We start from the raw sequence: 14,895 nt of genomic DNA, 5'->3' as shown, positions 1-14,895 counted from the left end.
CTGAGTCCCCTTTGCACTAACTAAATTCAAACACTTAACGCCTTCTGGCAGATGCCAGCAGATACCCCTTAACCCTTGACCCCTGACCCTCTGGCCAGCGTCCGTCCACTTCTGACATTCCGCTGAAAGCGAAACAGACCGGACGAAAAAACGAGAGGAAATGAAAAAATGCCGAACCGAAAAAAAGAAAACAATAGGGAAAAAATCCACTCAATATTGCTTGCAGCTGAAGCCCTGAAGTAGAAAATAAAAAGAAAAAACCCGTCCAGACACAAAAGCCAAAACAGAAAAGGCCAAGAACAAGAGCAAAAAGCTAACATGTTCCAGCAGCACTATAATGCGCAATATAATGATATACTTAACTTAAATATATATCAAGCGTTTAAAGCGATCTTTTGGTGAAATGTATTGCACATTTCGACGTCCATCTGCATATATACAATCATTTATATAATAATTTAATTCTTATTCAACATGCAACTATAACTGAAAAGCTGCCAAATTTTCGATTGATTTTCAAATATGTATTTAAGTGTTCTGTTTTTGTTTTAGAATTATATCAACCACCGCTGCTGTGTGTGTGAAAGGTTAAGAGTTTTCATCGCTTTGGCAGGACTCGAGGGAAATATATGCCCTCGAAGGCAACCGAGAGTTGAACAAATGTTTTGCCCGGCGGCAGAAGTTGAGGAATGGAGTGGATTCTTGCACTACAGGGTAGCTGAATAATTCTAAGCTGATTTTTTATATCTCTTTCAAAAATTACACAACCCTAGTCTTTTTTAGAAACCTATGCAAATGCAATATACTCCATATAATTGGTTAATTTCTTGTAGTTTTGCGTTTGGCTTAAGTTCTGCATACAATAGCCTGCTTGAGATCTTTCCCTTGGCAACTGCACTTCTCCTCCGCTGTATTTATCGCTCATTTTAAACGTGGCATGGCAAGACAAGTTCTTTCGGGGTCACCACTCAGCTGGCGGTCACCAGAATACCAGAGTTTAGTGGAGCGGGGAATGGCGAGGGGGAGGAAAGAGCGTGGAAAGGGGCGTGGGAAAGTGTTTCCATGTGTGCATGTCAGCCAGTCACTCGACCAGTCAATTAGCAACGGACGCTTTTCAATTACCGCCCCGCAAATCGAACAGAGGCAAACTTTCCGGAATGGAATGTGGCCGAGAGAGCGCGAGAGAGCGGGATGGCATTGGCATAGAGTTGGCCAAATCCGAAATCCAAATTTACATTTGTCACCAGCTATGTGGGCCAACACAATATGGGCCAGGCCGTTAAGTAATCGGAGGCTGTTGAGGAGGTCATCGGCTAATGTCCTTGCCCCTTTGTTTCTGTATCTATGCGAATTATGAATCCTTTTGTCCAAACACCAGCCCCCCCCCCTCCCCCCTTTTCCACCATCAGCCCCCTGGCTGTCAGGGGAAATGCGGGGTCGGAAAAAGCCCTTCGAGAGCGTGGCTAATGCTGATTGCACACAGATGGCAGGCATCGCAATCGGACTCGTGTGTGGTGGCAACAAACGTTGTCCAATTTCGAGGAAAAATACATTGCGAATCCCCAAATGCGACTGCACTGATCATCCATTTTCGGTTGTGTTCAGTTGGCAACTTTGGTCATTGCAATCAAATCTATTAAATTATTGCAAAGTTTGTACTTAAACTACTTAGATAACTAAATGTGAATAATTTCAAATATTTTGTATTAACATGCTTGCATTTCAGATTATTAATTTAAAGTGACCAGCGAATGCTTGTGGTGGTATTGGTGAACATCATATTTTTATTCACACCTCACCTTTCAACTCGCTTTGTTTTTTTGGGAATCCCTTCAGCGTAATAAACAACCAATGGCCCGCCAATTTTCTCATTAACCCATTACAACGGCCAATACTTTGTGCGTCATTTTAAATTGGGTTTTTTATTTTTAAATTCTTTCGGGGTAATTCAATTACGGGCGGGGTAAATCCCTTAATCATATGAATATTCATTATGGCTGGCCAAGCGTGCACATATAGTGTGTTGGCTGGCGGGGAGCGGGCGATTTTCGTAGATGGTTTTGATGGAGAGGGGCTTGATGCAGGGCGGTGTTGCAAAAGTGGGCGATGCATCGATGCAAATGCATTTACCACACAACTTCCGCCGCAATGGCGGACCATCGACAAAAAGACGGAAGTGCAGATTTCTGACAGCTCATGTGCGTGTGTGTGTGTGTGTGTGCGCGTGTGCGTTGGCAAGGACAACATCCGACATGAGCGTATCTTTAGCATTGTCTGCTGGTGTCAGTGCAAGATACTCCACTCCACATTTTCCCCATTTTTCGTTTCGTTTCGTTTCGCCTCTGCATCTTGGTCTGCAAATTAATTGAAAATTTTCCTACGTGCAGTTGTGTGCGTGTGCCATTCGTGTGCGCCAGTGCGGTTGTCTGTGTGAGTGCACACGTAGGCCACATTAATGCATGTTTTACAATCGCACACGCCCCGCAATTTCTTGCCGGGCCAACTTTTGGGGACAACTGTACTTAATGACACTCGCCATAATGCATTTAAAGCATTCGCAATTTTATTGCCAACCAAATGGGCAGGATAATGCCAGGATAACGTCCAAATGAGAGCGTGTGTGTGTGTGTGTCTACTGCCTTATTGAAGGATCTCAGGGCTTATTTTTGGATGGACAGCCAAGGAGCTGCGCTAGCAATTTCAACTATATTGAATGGAATCATCTGAACGTGACTGAAAACTAGTATTTTACGTCTTCGCATTGAAGACATATGCTTTTTCCTGCAGATTTGATTTCCTTCCATAAAATTGGACTGTACGAACATATTTTCACATAAGTATGAGCATAAAATAATGTTGGAATAACTTCAGACTGTTTTAATAAATATAAATTAAACATTTTTAAGCGAAAAGTTCTCCATTCCGTGCTGGTAAAAGTGAAATACATTTCACTTTTAAAAGACAGTCTCAATGGAATGTGTTAATGTAAAAAAAGAAAACGCAGAACAAATTACTATAAATGGATTAGGAATCCAAGTACAAATTTTCCTGCCGTTCGTTAGGGCATTTTGAAAACTTTTCGACCATTTGCCATTGCAATTTAATGCGGCATTTAAATGTCAATGCGAGTCCTGTTTACTACTACCGTTATTGTCCTTGCCGTTTGTTTGGCTCTGGTTTCGTTAGTGCTCCTCGGCCAGATCGTTTGCATGGGCAATAAAAAAGTTTTCCCCTCAAAGCACGTGTCCTCCGGGAAGAGGAAGTTTTTACGGCCAGGCCAAAACAGCAAGAGTTCACAAGCCGATGATGGCCATAAGGCCGAGATACAAGAAGGATAACGAACACCGGTGCTGCAATTGAATTTAAATGAAAAATCCATTTAATTGCTTTAATTAATGGCACCCCACTCTTGAAATTGGTTCTGTTTAAAGGCTTTTTATCTTGTTTTCGGTGCGACCATCGAGGAAAACACCAACAACATGTGCCCTGTATAAAGGAAACCACTGAATTTCAATTGAAAATCGATCAGTCAATGTGTGTGTGTATGTGAGGCTGTGTATTTTGGGTATATGTACATATGTGTGTTGTTGCTTGGCTTAAACTTCCGTTCGGCGATGAAAATTATGCTATGAACTTTGCATAGCTTTGCCCTGCTATCTCGTTCGGCCCCCTCATCAGCTGTCTCACTCTTTGATGGCTATCGCCATCGCACTCACTCTTTTTGAGTGGTTTTTCGGTTTTTGTGGTTTTGATTCAGGCAGTGGGTTAAACCGTTTCTTGCATCCTTCTTTCCCTTCGGCAGATAAAAACAATGCCCTGTCTCCATCCCGCTCATCCGACATCCACCTGTCTCCCTCTATGATTCTAGTGCATCGAATTCTGTCTGTGTGAGCAATTGTCGCGTTTATTAATGGAACCGCCAACGCTGTTCTTCTATCTCGATTGAGCCATGAAAAATGTTTCGAGTGCCCACAATGGATAATAGATCCACTAAAAAATGCACCGAGCTACAAATTCTACAAGGTATGGCATTCCACATTTGAACTTCAATTAGAAAAGTTGTACGTAAAATTCTGATATTTTTCTTACTAAAAATCAAGATACATTTTTTGCTAATATTATCGATCTTTTTAATGAGTTTTAAGTTGTAACTTCGCAGAATTAAGACTCACGCATACGAAAAATACTGTTTTTTGTAGCTGATAACCTAACCTAACGACCCATTTAGAGGATTTGGTAAAATGAATTTTTTTCGAAATTTTCGCTTTTTTGTAAGGGGTTACATCACGTTTTTTTTCGAAAAACGGTAAAATTTAAAAATTTTTAGCTGGGGATGCCACTCGATAGGAAATTAAGCAACGAATTCAACAAGGTATGGCATTCCACATTTGAACTTCAATTACAAAAGTTGTATGCAAAATTCTGATATTTTTCTTACTAAAAATCAAGATACATTTTTTGCTAATATTATCGATCTTTTTAATGAGTTTTAAGTTGTAACTTCGCAGAATTAAGACTCACGCATACGAAAAATACTGTTTTTTGTAGCTGACAACCTAACCGAACGACCCATTACCCATTTTAGAGGATTTGGTAAAATGATTTTTTTTCGAAATTTTCACTTTTTTGTAAGGGGTTACACACGTTTTTTTTCGAAAAACGGTAAAATTTAAAAATTTTTAGCTGGGGATGCCACTCGATAGGAAATTAAGCAACGAATTCAACAAGGTATGGCATTCCACATTTGAACTTCAATTACATAAGTTGTACGTAAAATTCTGATATTTTTCTTACTAAAAATCTAGATAAATTTTTTGCCAATATTATCGATCTTTTTAATGAGTTTTTAGTTGTAACTTCGCAGAATTAAGACTCACGGATACGAAAAATAATGTTTTTTGTAGCTGACAACCTAACCTAACGACCCATTACCCATTTTAGAGGATTTGGTAAATTCCACATTTGAACTTCAATTACAAAAGTTGTATGCAAAATTCTGATATTTTTCTTACTAAAAATCTAGATAAATTTTTTGCTAATATTATCGATCTTTTTAATGAGTTTTAAGTTGTAACTTCGCAGAATTAAGACTCACGCATACGAAAAATACTGTTTTTTGTAGCTGACAACCTAACCTAACGACCCATTACCCATTTTAGAGGATTTGGTTAAAATGAATTTTTTTCGAAATTTTCACTTTTTTGTAAGGGGTTACATCACGTTTTTTTTCGAAAAACGGTCAAATTTAAAAATTTTTAACTGGGGATGCCACTCGATAGGAAATTAAGCAACGAATTCAACAAGGTATGGCATTCCACATTTGAACTTCAATTACATAAGTTGTACGTAAAATTCTGATATTTTTCTTACTAAAAATCTAGATAAATTTTTTGCCAATATTATCGATCTTTTTAATGAGTTTTTAGTTGTAACTTCGCAGAATTAAGACTCACGGATACGAAAAATAATGTTTTTTGTAGCTGACAACCTAACCTAACGACCCATTACCCATTTTAGAGGATTTGGTAAATTCCACATTTGAACTTCAATTACAAAAGTTGTATGCAAAATTGTGATATTTTTCTTACTAAAAATCAAGATACATTTTTTGCTAATATTATCGATCTTTTTAATGAGTTTTAAGTTGTAACTTCGCAGAATTAAGACTCACGCATACGAAAAATACTGTTTTTTGTAGCTGACAACCTAACCTAACGACCCATTACCCATTTTAGAGGATTTGGTAAAATGAATTTTTTTCGAAATTTGCACTTTTTTGTAAGGGGTTAGTTACATCACGTTTTTTTTCGAAAAACGGTAAAATTTAAAAATTTTTAACTGGGGATGCCACTCGATAGGAAATTAAGCAACGAATTCAACAAGGTATGGCATTCCACATTTGAACTTCAATTACATAAGTTGTACGTAAAATTCTGATATTTTTCTTACTAAAAATCTAGATAAATTTTTTGCCAATATTATCGATCTTTTTAATGAGTTTTTAGTTGTAACTTCGCAGAATTAAGACTCACGGATACGAAAAATAATGTTTTTTGTAGCTGACAACCTAACCTAACGACCCATTACCCATTTTAGAGGATTTGGTAAATTCCACATTTGAACTTCAATTACAAAAGTTGTATGCAAAATTCTGATATTTTTCTTACTAAAAATCAAGATACATTTTTTGCTAATATTATCGATCTTTTTAATGAGTTTTAAGTTGTAACTTCGCAGAATTAAGACTCACGCATACGAAAAATACTGTTTTTTGTAGCTGACAACCTAACCTAACGACCCATTACCCATTTTAGAGGATTTGGTAAAATGAATTTTTTTCGAAATTTGCACTTTTTTGTAAGGGGTTACATCACGTTTTTTTTCGAAAAACGGTAAAATTTAAAAATTTTTAACTGGGGATGCCACTCGATAGGAAATTAAGCAACGAATTCAACAAGGTATGGCATTCCACATTTGAACTTCAATTACATAAGTTGTACGTAAAATTCTGATATTTTTCTTACTAAAAATCTAGATAAATTTTTTGCCAATATTATCGATCTTTTTAATGAGTTTTTAGTTGTAACTTCGCAGAATTAAGACTCACGGATACGAAAAATAATGTTTTTTGTAGCTGACAACCTAACCTAACGACCCATTACCCATTTTAGAGGATTTGGTAAATTCCACATTTGAACTTCAATTACAAAAGTTGTATGCAAAATTGTGATATTTTTCTTACTAAAAATCAAGATACATTTTTTGCTAATATTATCGATCTTTTTAATGAGTTTTAAGTTGTAACTTCGCAGAATTAAGACTCACGCATACGAAAAATACTGTTTTTTGTAGCTGACAACCTAACCTAACGACCCATTACCCATTTTAGAGGATTTGGTAAAATGAATTTTTTTCGAAATTTGCACTTTTTTGTAAGGGGTTACATCACGTTTTTTTTCGAAAAACGGTAAAATTTAAAAATTTTTAACTGGGGATGCCACTCGATAGGAAATTAAGCAACGAATTCAACAAGGTATGGCATTCCACATTTGAACTTCAATTACATAAGTTGTACGTAAAATTCTGATATTTTTCTTACTAAAAATCTAGATAAATTTTTTGCCAATATTATCGATATTTTTAATGAGTTTTTAGTTGTAACTTCGCAGAATTAAGACTCACGGATACGAAAAATAATGTTTTTTGTAGCTGACAACCTAACCTAACGACCCATTACCCATTTTAGAGGATTTGGTAAATTCCACATTTGAACTTCAATTACAAAAGTTGTATGCAAAATTCTGATATTTTTCTTACTAAAAATCAAGATACATTTTTTGCTATATTATCGATCTTTTTAATGAGTTTTAAGTTGTAACTTCGCAGAATTAAGACTCACGCATACGAAAAATAATGTTTTTTGTAGCTGACAACCTAACCTAACGACCCATTACCCATTTTAGAGGATTTGGTAAAATGAATTTTTTTCGAAATTTTCACTTTTTTGTAAGGGGTTACATCACGTTTTTTTTCGAAAAACGGTAAAATTTAAAAATTTTTAGCTGGGGATGCCACTCGATAGGAAATTAAGCAACGAATTCAACAAGGTATGGCATTCCACATTTGAACTTCAATTACATAAGTTGTACGTAAAATTCTGATATTTTTCTTACTAAAAATCTAGATAAATTTTTTGCCAATATTATCGATATTTTTAATGAGTTTTTAGTTGTAACTTCGCAGAATTAAGACTCACGGATACGAAAAATAATGTTTTTTGTAGCTGACAACCTAACCTAACGACCCATTACCCATTTTAGAGGATTTGGTAAATTCCACATTTGAACTTCAATTACAAAAGTTGTATGCAAAATTCTGATATTTTTCTTACTAAAAATCAAGATACATTTTTTGCTATATTATCGATCTTTTTAATGAGTTTTAAGTTGTAACTTCGCAGAATTAAGACTCACGCATACGAAAAATAATGTTTTTTGTAGCTGACAACCTAACCTAACGACCCATTACCCATTTTAGAGGATTTGGTAAAATGAATTTTTTTCGAAATTTTCACTTTTTTGTAAGGGGTTACATCACGTTTTTTTTCGAAAAACGGTAAAATTTAAAAATTTTTAGCTGGGGATGCCACTCGATAGGAAATTAAGCAACGAATTCAACAAGGTATGGCATTCCACATTTGAACTTCAATTACAAAAGTTGTATGCAAAATTCTGATATTTTTCTTACTAAAAATCAAGATAAATTTTTTGCTAATATTATCGATCTTTTTAATGAGTTTTAAGTTGTAACTTCGCAGAATTAAGACTCACGCATACGAAAAATAATGTTTTTTGTAGCTGACAACCTAACCTAACGACCCATTACCCATTTTAGAGGATTTGGTAAAATGAATTTTTTTCGAAATTTTCACTTTTTTGTAAGGGGTTACATCACGTTTTTTTTCGAAAAACGGTAAAATTTAAAAATTTTTAACTGGGGATGCCACTCGATAGGAAATTAAGCAACGAATTCAACAAGGTATGGCATTCCACATTTGAACTTCAATTACATAAGTTGTACGTAAAATTCTGATATTTTTCTTACTAAAAATCTAGATAAATTTTTTGCCAATATTATCGATCTTTTTAATGAGTTTTTAGTTGTAACTTCGCAGAATTAAGACTCACGGATACGAAAAATAATGTTTTTTGTAGCTGACAACCTAACCTAACGACCCATTACCCATTTTAGAGGATTTGGTAAATTCCACATTTGAACTTCAATTACAAAAGTTGTATGCAAAATTCTGATATTTTTCTTACTAAAAATCAAGATACATTTTTTGCTAATATTATCGATCTTTTTAATGAGTTTTAAGTTGTAACTTCGCAGAATTAAGACTCACGCATACGAAAAATACTGTTTTTTGTAGCTGACAACCTAACCTAACGACCCATTACCCATTTTAGAGGATTTGGTAAAATGAATTTTTTTCGAAATTTTCACTTTTTTGTAAGGGGTTACATCACGTTTTTTTTCGAAAAACGGTAAAATTTAAAAATTTTTAGCTGGGGATGCCACTCGATAGGAAATTAAGCAACGAATTCAACAAGGTATGGCATTCCACATTTGAACTTCAACTACATAAGTTGTACGTAAAATTCTGATATTTTTCTTACTAAAAATCTAGATAAATTTTTTGCCAATATTATCGATCTTTTATATGAGTTTTTAGTTGTAACTTCGCAGAATTAAGACTCACGGATACGAAAAATAATGTTTTTTGTAGCTGACAACCTAACCTAACGACCCATTACCCATTTTAGAGGATTTGGTAAATTCCACATTTGAACTTCAATTACAAAAGTTGTATGCAAAATTGTGATATTTTTCTTACTAAAAATCAAGATACATTTTTTGCTATATTATCGATCTTTTTAATGAGTTTTAAGTTGTAACTTCGCAGAATTAAGACTCACGCATACGAAAAATAATGTTTTTTGTAGCTGACAACCTAACCTAACGACCCATTACCCATTTTAGAGGATTTGGTAAAATGAATTTTTTTCGAAATTTTCACTTTTTTGTAAGGGGTTACATCACGTTTTTTTTCGAAAAACGGTAAAATTTAAAAATTTTTAGCTGGGGATGCCACTCGATAGGAAATTAAGCAACGAATTCAACAAGGTATGGCATTCCACATTTGAACTTCAATTACATAAGTTGTACGTAAAATTCTGATATTTTTCTTACTAAAAATCTAGATAAATTTTTTGCCAATATTATCGATCTTTTTAATGAGTTTTTAGTTGTAACTTCGCAGAATTAAGACTCACGGATACGAAAAATAATGTTTTTTGTAGCTGACAACCTAACCTAACGACCCATTACCCATTTTAGAGGATTTGGTAAATTCCACATTTGAACTTCAATTACAAAAGTTGTATGCAAAATTGTGATATTTTTCTTACTAAAAATCAAGATACATTTTTTGCTAATATTATCGATCTTTTTAATGAGTTTTAAGTTGTAACTTCGCAGAATTAAGACTCACGTATACGAAAAATACTGTTTTTTGTAGCTGACAACCTAACCTAACGACCCATTACCCATTTTAGAGGATTTGGTAAAATGAATTTTTTTCGAAATTTTCACTTTTTTGTAAGGGGTTATTACATCACGTTTTTTTTCGAAAAACGGTAAAATTTAAAAATTTTTAGCTGGGGATGCCACTCGATAGGAAATTAAGCAACGAATTCAACAAGGTATGGCATTCCACATTTGAACTTCAATTACAAAAGTTGTATGCAAAATTCTGATATTTTTCTTACTAAAAATCAAGATACATTTTTTGCTAATATTATCGATCTTTTTAATGAGTTTTAAGTTGTAACTTCGCAGAATTAAGACTCACGGATACGAAAAATAATGTTTTTTGTAGCTGACAACCTAACCTAACGACCCATTACCCATTTTAGAGGATTTGGTAAATTCCACATTTGAACTTCAATTACAAAAGTTGTATGCAAAATTGTGATATTTTTCTTACTAAAAATCAAGATACATTTTTTGCTATATTATCGATCTTTTTAATGAGTTTTAAGTTGTAACTTCGCAGAATTAAGACTCACGCATACGAAAAATAATGTTTTTTGTAGCTGACAACCTAACCTAACGACCCATTACCCATTTTAGAGGATTTGGTAAAATGAATTTTTTTCGAAATTTTCACTTTTTTGTAAGGGGTTACATCACGTTTTTTTTCGACAAACGGTAAAATTTAAAAATTTTTAGCTGGGGATGCCACTCGATAGGAAATTAAGCAACGAATTCAACAAGGTATGGCATTCCACATTTGAACTTCAATTACAAAAGTTGTATGCAAAATTCTGATATTTTTCTTACTAAAAATCAAGATACATTTTTTGCTAATATTATCGATCTTTTTAATGAGTTTTAAGTTGTAACTTCGCAGAATTAAGACTCACGCATACGAAAAATAATGTTTTTTGTAGCTGACAACCTAACCTAACGACCCATTACCCATTTTAGAGGATTTGGTAAAATGAATTTTTTTCGAAATTTTCACTTTTTTGTAAGGGGTTACATCACGTTTTTTTTCGACAAACGGTAAAATTTAAAAATTTTTAGCTGGGGATGCCACTCGATAGGAAATTAAGCAACGAATTCAACAAGGTATGGCATTCCACATTTGAACTTCAATTACAAAAGTTGTATGCAAAATTCTGATATTTTTCTTACTAAAAATCAAGATACATTTTTTGCTAATATTATCGATCTTTTTAATGAGTTTTAAGTTGTAACTTCGCAGAATTAAGACTCACGCATACGAAAAGTACTGTTTTTTGTAGCTGACAACCTAACCTAACGACCCATTACCCATTTTAGAGGATTTGGTTAAAATGAATTTTTTTCGAAATTTTCACTTTTTTGTAGGGGGTTACATCACGCTTTTGGGGGATGCCACTCGATAGGAAATTAAGCAACGAATTCAACAAGGTATGGCATTCCACATTTGAACTTCAATTACATAAGTTGTACTTAAAATTCTGATATTTTTCTTACTAAAAATCTAGATAAATTTTTTGCCAATATTATCGATCTTTTTAATGAGTTTTTAGTTGTAACTTCGCAGAATTAAGACTAACGGATACGAAAAATAATGTTTTTTGTAGCTGACAACCTAACCTAACGACCCATTACCCATTTTAGAGGATTTGGTAAATTCCACATTTGAACTTCAATTACAAAAGTTGTATGCAAAATTGTGATATTTTTCTTACTAAAAATCAAGATACATTTTTTGCTAATATTATCGATCTTTTTAATGAGTTTTAAGTTGTAACTTCGCAGAATTAAGACTCACGCATACGAAAAGTACTGTTTTTTGTAGCTGACAACCTAACCTAACGACCCATTAGAGGATTTGGTAAAATGAATTTTTTTCGAAATTTTCACTTTTTTGTAAGGGGTTACATCACGTTTTTTTTCGAAAAACGGTAAAATTTAAAAATTTTTAGCTGGGGATGCCACTCGATAGGAAATTAAGCAACGAATTCAACAAGGTATGGCATTCCACATTTGAACTTCAATTACATAAGTTGTACGTAAAATTCTGATATTTTTCTTACTAAAAATCTAGATAAATTTTTTGCCAATATTATCGATCTTTTTAATGAGTTTTTAGTTGTAACTTCGCAGAATTAAGACTCACGGATACGAAAAATAATGTTTTTTGTAGCTGACAACCTAACCTAACGACCCATTACCCATTTTAGAGGATTTGGTAAATTCCACATTTGAACTTCAATTACAAAAGTTGTATGCAAAATTGTGATATTTTTCTTACTAAAAATCAAGATACATTTTTTGCTAATATTATCGATCTTTTTAATGAGTTTTAAGTTGTAACTTCGCAGAATTAAGACTCACGCATACGAAAAGTACTGTTTTTTGTAGCTGACAACCTAACCTAACGACCCATTACCCATTTTAGAGGATTTGGTAAAATGAATTTTTTTCGAAATTTTCACTTTTTTGTAAGGGGTTACATCACGTTTTTTTTCGAAAAACGGTAAAATTTAAAAATTTTTAGCTGGGGATGCCACTCGATAGGAAATTAAGCAACGAATTCAACAAGGTATGGCATTCCACATTTGAACTTCAATTACAAAAGTTGTATGGAAAATTCTGATATTTTTCTTACTAAAAATCAAGATACATTTTTTGCTAATATTATCAATCTTTTTAATGAGTTTTAAGTTGTAACTTCGCAGAATTAAGACTCACGCATACGAAAAGTACTGTTTTTTGTAGCTGACAACCTAACCTAACGACCCATTACCCATTTTAGAGGATTTGGTTAAAATGAATTTTTTTCGAAATTTTCACTTGTTTGTAAGGGGTTACATCACGTTTTTTTTCGAAAAACGGTAAAATTTAAAAATTTTTAGCTGGGGATGCCACTCGATAGGAAATTAAGCAACGAATTCAACAAGGTATGGCATTCCACATTTGAACTTCAATTACATAAGTTGTACGTAAAATTCTGATATTTTTCTTACTAAAAATCTAGATAAATTTTTTGCCAATATTATCGATCGTTTTAATGAGTTTTTAGTTGTAACTTCGCAGAATTAAGACTCACGGATACGAAAAATAATGTTTTTTGTAGCTGACAACCTAACCTAACGACCCATTACCCATTTTAGAGGATTTGGTAAATTTCACATTTGAACTTCAATTACAAAAGTTGTATGCAAAATTGTGATATTTTTCTTACTAAAAATCAAGATACATTTTTTGCTAATATTATCGATCTTTTTAATGAGTTTTAAGTTGTAACTTCGCAGAATTAAGACTCACGCATACGAAAAATACTGTTTTTTGTAGCTGACAACCTAACCTAACGACCCATTACCCATTTTAGAGGATTTGGTAAAATGAATTTTTTTCGAAATTTTCACTTTTTTGTAAGGGGTTACATCACGTTTTTTTTCGAAAAACGGTAAAATTTAAAAATTTTTAGCTGGGGATGCCACTCGATAGGAAATTAAGCAACGAATTCAACAAGGTATGGCATTCCACATTTGAACTTCAATTACAAAAGTTGTATGCAAAATTCTGATATTTTTCTTACTAAAAATCAAGATACATTTTTTGCTAATATTATCGATCTTTTTAATGAGTTTTAAGTTGTAACTTCGCAGAATTAAGACTCACGCATACGAAAAATACTGTTTTTTGTAGCTGACAACCTAACCTAACGACCCATTACCCATTCATCACGTTTTTTTCGAAAAACGGTAAAATTTAAAAATTTTTAGCTGGGGTGCCACTCGATAGGAAATTAAGCAACGAATTCAACAAGGTATGGCATTCCACATTTGAACTTCAATTACAAAAGTTGTATGCAAAATTCTGATATTTTTCTTACTAAAAATCAAGATACATTTTTTGCTAATATTATCGATCTTTTTAATGAGTTTTAAGTTGTAACTTCGCAGAATTAAGACTCACGCATACGAAAAATACTGTTTTTTGTAGCTGACAACCTAACCTAACGACCCATTACCCATTTTAGAGGATTTGGTTAAAATGAATTTTTTTCGAAATTTTCACTTTTTTGTAAGGGGTTACATCACGTTTTTTTTCGAAAAACGGTAAAATTTAAAAATTTTTAGCTGGGGATGCCACTCAATAGGAAATTAAGCAACGAATTCAACAAGGTATGGCATTCCACATTTGAACTTCAATTACAAAAGTTGTATGCAAAATTCTGATATTTTTCTTACTAAAAATCAAGATACATTTTTTGCTAATATTATCGATCTTTTTAATGAGTTTTAAGTTGTAACTTCGCAGAATTAAGACTCACGCATACGAAAAATACTGTTTGAACTTCAATTACAAAAGTTGTATGCAAAATTGTGATATTTTTCTTACTAAAAATCAAGATACATTTTTTGCTAATATTATCAATCTTTTTAATGAGTTTTAAGTTGTAACTTCGCAGAATTAAGACTCACGCATACGAAAAATACTGTTTTTTGTAGCTGACAACCTAACCTAACGACCCATTACCCATTTTAGAGGATTTGGTAAAATGAATTTTTTTCAAAATTTTCACTTTTTTGTAAGGGGTTACATCACGTTTTTTTTCGAAAAACGGTAAAATTTAAAAATTTTTAGCTGGGGATGCCACTCGATAGGAAATTAAGCAACGAATTCAACAAGGTATGGCATTCCACATTTGAACTTCAATTACAAAAGTTGTACGTAAAATTCTGATATTTTTCTTACTAAAAATCAAGATAAATTTTTTGCCAATATTATCGATCTTTTTAATGGGTTTTTAGTTGTAACTTCGCAGAA

The 14,895-nt window shown here is 33.2% G+C and overlaps 1 protein-coding gene across 1 annotated transcript in view; it reads right to left on the bottom strand.

The window, feature by feature from the left end:
* LOC117146662 (uncharacterized protein DDB_G0284459) overlaps positions 1-14,895 on the bottom strand; it is a 66,878-nt gene that overhangs the window by 30,749 nt on the left and 21,234 nt on the right. The window lies entirely within an intron of this gene.

The sequence above is a fragment of the Drosophila mauritiana genome, chromosome X, assembly GCF_004382145.1.
Source record: "Drosophila mauritiana strain mau12 chromosome X, ASM438214v1, whole genome shotgun sequence".
Taxonomy (NCBI): Eukaryota; Metazoa; Arthropoda; class Insecta; order Diptera; family Drosophilidae; genus Drosophila; species Drosophila mauritiana.
Note: the sequence above shows the minus strand (reverse complement) of the source record. Positions and strands in the feature narration are given on the sequence as shown.